Raw genomic sequence first — 4,880 nt, 5'->3', positions numbered from 1 at the left:
TTTAAAAATAAATAAATAAAGTAAAATGGTATTTCTGGATATATACTTATGAAATTCTTAAGCACACTAAATTAAGGAACCCTGCTGTCAAGGATGAGTTTTTATGGATTCTTGGATGCAGAATTTTATCCATATCACTATCTCACAAAAGTAGAAGATATAAAAATTTTAACTCACAGATCCATAGCAGTTCTCTCTGGAAAAAAGAAACAAACAGATGTACATATAAATAAACTGACCAGCAAATTCTGTCAAGTTGCATAACATAGTATTTTAGAAGGCAACAGAGATGGTAACATTGAGCAAATGGGCAGATACACTCATCCATATAGATCCTGCATTGTCAGGCGTGATTTGCCTACTTTTATACCAATCTGAAAGTTTGTGGTGTAAGATATTGTACTAGTGAGCTAGTCAGGAGGGGTAAACTTATAGTAATTTCAGATTCAGTAGTTGCAGGACACTATAATGAGAGATTGTCATGTGTGAAATAAAACAGCCCAGGCTTGATAAGGTAAGGCCCAGACTTGACATTGATAGCAATACCTTTTTAACTGGTGAAAGAGGAACACTATCCCCCTGACCATCCTCACTTTAAAGTACCCCAGCCTTTTTGTTTCTGATTTAGTTTTTCTTCAAAAACACCTCATTTAATTATGTCATATAAAAGCTGTTCTTAAAATTATTTCACAAGTCTTAATTGTTGACCCAAGCAAATTATTTGAAAAAGAAAATAGCTAGTAAATATTCTTTTTTTAAGTTTATTTATTTATTTTGCAAGAAAGGGAAAGCTAGCGGGGGAGGGACAGAGAGAGAGAGAGAGAGACAGGGAAGGAGAAAGAGCCAAGTAGACTCTACACTGTCAGCACAGAGCCCAGAGTGGGGCTAAAAACTCATGAACTGTGAGATCATGACCTGAACCAAAATCAAGAGTCAGACGCTTAACCAACTGAGCCACCCAGGTTACCCACCAGTAAATATTTTTTTATAATCAGCGTGCCTATATCCCCTAGTTTGCCTGAGATGGTCTGATTTAATCCTATATTCCTACTGTAATTATTAATTACACTCATTCTCAAAAGTGCCTCAGTTTGAACAATAAATAGTATGACATTAAATTTTAAACAATACTGATAAGTGGCATGAGTCCTAGAAAAGTTTTTGGAAAGAAGATGCAAGTTTTCAGTGGCAAAGTTCTTGGTTTGTATCAAAATTTTGAAACAAAATCATTATAATACTAAATTACCAACAGAATTATTTTTGAAAACTATAATCTCCAAGGACATCTGGAAACAATCACAAAAGCAAATAACAGAACATTTACAATATTCTATCTCCATCAACCATCAACCCCACTCAAAATCATTTGACATGCCCTTTGTCAATGCCCATTCTCTCTCCCTTCGATTTTATAGATTGTATCTGGAGCAGTAGATAGACTATTAGATTAAGCAATACATTTCTAATTTTTTGTGCCCACGTTGAAATGAAATTACTTTTTGCCTCAGGTTTTAATTTTAAGGGAAAGTTAATAGTGACAAACAGAAAAGAAAATAAAGAAAAAGTAATTCCAAGTGATGGAAGAAATTTCTAGGCCATACTCAGTCTAGTTGGTTTTTCTTGGTTAAGATTATCAAGAATTATAAAGTGCCTCTCAAGGTAATCCAGGAAGATAGCTTTAAAAGTCATTTGCTACTATTTTGAGGATTTTACTTGCAATTCTTGCCAGTGCTCAAAGAAAGTTGTCCCTTAAGCATTGGAACAGATATATTGATTGAGAAGCAACTTCAATAATCTCTTACAAAAGTTAGATTCACAACTCTGCCAGGTGAAGTATGGGATTTATGAGCTTCATTTGAAATACATTTCTTATTGTTAAATGACGAATAAAAATTAAATAACTGATAAATATAAGTTGCTTTCAAATGCAACTGAGTATAAATAGTGAAAACTAATCATCCATCAATTGTGCAACATTGGCCTAATGACAATCAAACACTTGTCATCTTGTTTATTTATTGTATAGATGTACGCTTCAAATTTTACTCTTTAAATACTTTAGTTGAGAAGGGTTTATACCAAAACATAACACTGAGTATTATCTATTAGTTTCCAACCTTCTTATTTATAGACAAACAACTAATGTTTGTTGTGTCCTTTTAATGTGCCAGACATTTTTCAAAGTACTTTACTAAAATTTTATTTCAATAATCCTCAAAAACTCTTACGAAGTAAACATGATGCTATTCTTCAGGTTAGAGGCTTGTAAATGAGGTATAGAGAAATTAGTTGATTGTCTCAGAGCAAGCTCTCTGTATCAGAGCTAAAATTGACACCAGAGCCTATATACCCACCCACTTTTGGGTGTTGCTTTCCACTGACCTTTCTATAACATGTGGTCAGTCAGTTTGTACTTTGCACTGATTATATACCATCATTTGGACGAATTCATTTTGGCACCTTGTAGTTTTAGTCAAGGGATTGTAGATTAGCTAATGGTATTTGTGTTAGGAAGAGGATATGTATGATTACTCATGTTGTATCAGCATACTTGTGAAATAAAGAAGACTTTCATCTTTATAAATCAAAGGCATTGCTATAAACCTTTATTTACTGCACTTTCATCCCATTCCACACCATAACTTTCCTGATATTTTTCTTTTGAAGACTATACACCCCGAACAGAAAGAAGTCATATGGGATATACCTCCTTGTTATATTAGAAAGCTAAGCACCAGATTTCATCTTAAGAGGAAGCTATTTGCAGCAAGGATTCCAAGCCCCGAAGGTGAAGAGGACTAAAAACCTAGGGGACATTATGGTGCTTGTGATAGGCTGATAAATGTAAATATGTATTTTAGCTTTTGTGGCCAGGAGATAATAGGGGATTGTGAGAAGTATGGCAAATCAGAATATGTATGTCCTGTCTAAAGGCACAAGGATGATTAAATGCAGGGACAATAGCATGACTATATCTAGATGAAAATCATATATCCAGACTATTATATGAAGTATGATTTTTAAATGTTTATAATAGATGCAGTTTAAAGCATCAGCAATCCAAACAAACAAAAAGTCTGTGATCCAGATTCAGTGCATTCTCTAAGCTTAGCTTCTGGTCTATGACAGATACATATCTTCTCCAACATATTAAACATATTATGGGTTATTTCCTGACTAACCCATTGCAAATTGAAAATATTATAAATTGAAAATGCATTTAATACACCTAAACCACTGAACATCACAGCTTAGCCATGCCTAACTTATACATGCTAGGAACACTTATACTAGCAGTTGAGCAAAAACATCTAACACAAAACCTATTTTAAAATAAAGTGCTAATCATCCCCTATAATTTAATCCAATAAATTAAGTCCTGTACTGAAAGTGAAAACAATAGCTGCGTGGGTACCGGTAAGGTTGCAAGTGCATTGCTTGTTCACGCTTGTGAGGCTGTGGCCGCCTGAGAGCTTTGGCCCACCGCCGCTGCCTGGCATCATGAAAGTGCTGGGCCACGGATACCCTAGGCTGGGAAAAGCCCAAGATCAACATTCAAAGTATGGTTTCCACTGAATGCACATTGCTTTAGCGCCATTATAAAGCTGAACCATTGTAAGTCAGGGACCATCTCCACCATGCAGAGATACTGAGAAGAATCACTGCCCAGAGTACATGGTTTTTCTAATGCCGTTGGTCATACATCCTTTAATAAATGTGTAAGGTGAAAGGCTAATAATGTTCACTAAATAACACATAGTAAATGCCTACTCAAGTGAATATTTCTGAAATTGAGAAATGTATCTGAGGTAGGAGGTTCAAAATATAGATATATTTTTTTACTTATGATCCTCAAAATCTAAGTGACACCACAGAAACACAAGGAAGTAATTACAGTTCAGTGGGCAGACTTCTTTTATGGCACTTATTAGAGTTCTAAGGGAGCAAAAAAGGATGAAGTAACTGTATTCGTTTATCAGAGGCTGTACTTCGGGTCTTGATTGAATCAGTAGTTTTTAACGCAGAGAAGCTGGATAGGAATAGAATTATTGGCTAAAAGAATCAGTATGGGATGATATTATGGTTTAAAATACGTGGACTCTTCAGAGCAAGTCATTTGTTTTTGTAATATTATTCTTTATTTGCGAGAGAGAGAGAAACACATGCATGCAGGAGCTGAGGAGAGATGGAGGGATACAGAACCTCAAGCCGGCTCCATGCGGGGCATGGCTGGATTCCACAACCCTTGGATCTGGACCTGAGCCAAAGAGTCAGAAGCTCAACGGACTGAGCCACCCAAGTGCCCCTGGAGTGAGTTGTTTATTTTCCAGTGAGACTGTGGAACAATAAGAAATGCCTGGGGGCGCCTGGGTGGCTCAGCCGGTTAAGCTTCCAGCTTCGGCTCAGGTCATGAACTCACGGTTCGTGGGTTTGAGCCCCGCGTCAGGCTCTGTGCTGACAGCTAGCTCAGAGCCTGGAACCTGCTTCGGATTCTGTGTCTCCCTCTCTCTCTGCCCCTCCCCTGCTCTCTCTGTCTCTCAAAAATAAATAAATTTAAAAAAAAAAGAAAAAAAAAGAAATGCCTGTATACCACATCAAATAATATTAGAACTCAACCTGTTCAGGGGATTTAAATTACTAATTTGCTTTAAAATATTATGCATAAACACTACTTTATCTTCCCTTTAAATGTGAGTAATTACCATAAACCCTTCTAAAGGTTATCATGAGAAAGTTGAGGAAAGAGTAAAATTTGAGGGTAAAAAAGAGCCGTATTTGATCTAGTTTAAACTCCATCCAGTGCAGAATATCTTCTATAGCTGCTAACGAGTAGCTATATCTACTTAAACAATTCTAATGAGGAAAATCTGCAATTGAAT

The sequence above is a fragment of the Suricata suricatta genome, chromosome 1, assembly GCF_006229205.1.
Source record: "Suricata suricatta isolate VVHF042 chromosome 1, meerkat_22Aug2017_6uvM2_HiC, whole genome shotgun sequence".
Taxonomy (NCBI): domain Eukaryota; kingdom Metazoa; phylum Chordata; class Mammalia; order Carnivora; family Herpestidae; genus Suricata; species Suricata suricatta.
This window is presented reverse-complemented; position numbering follows the sequence as displayed.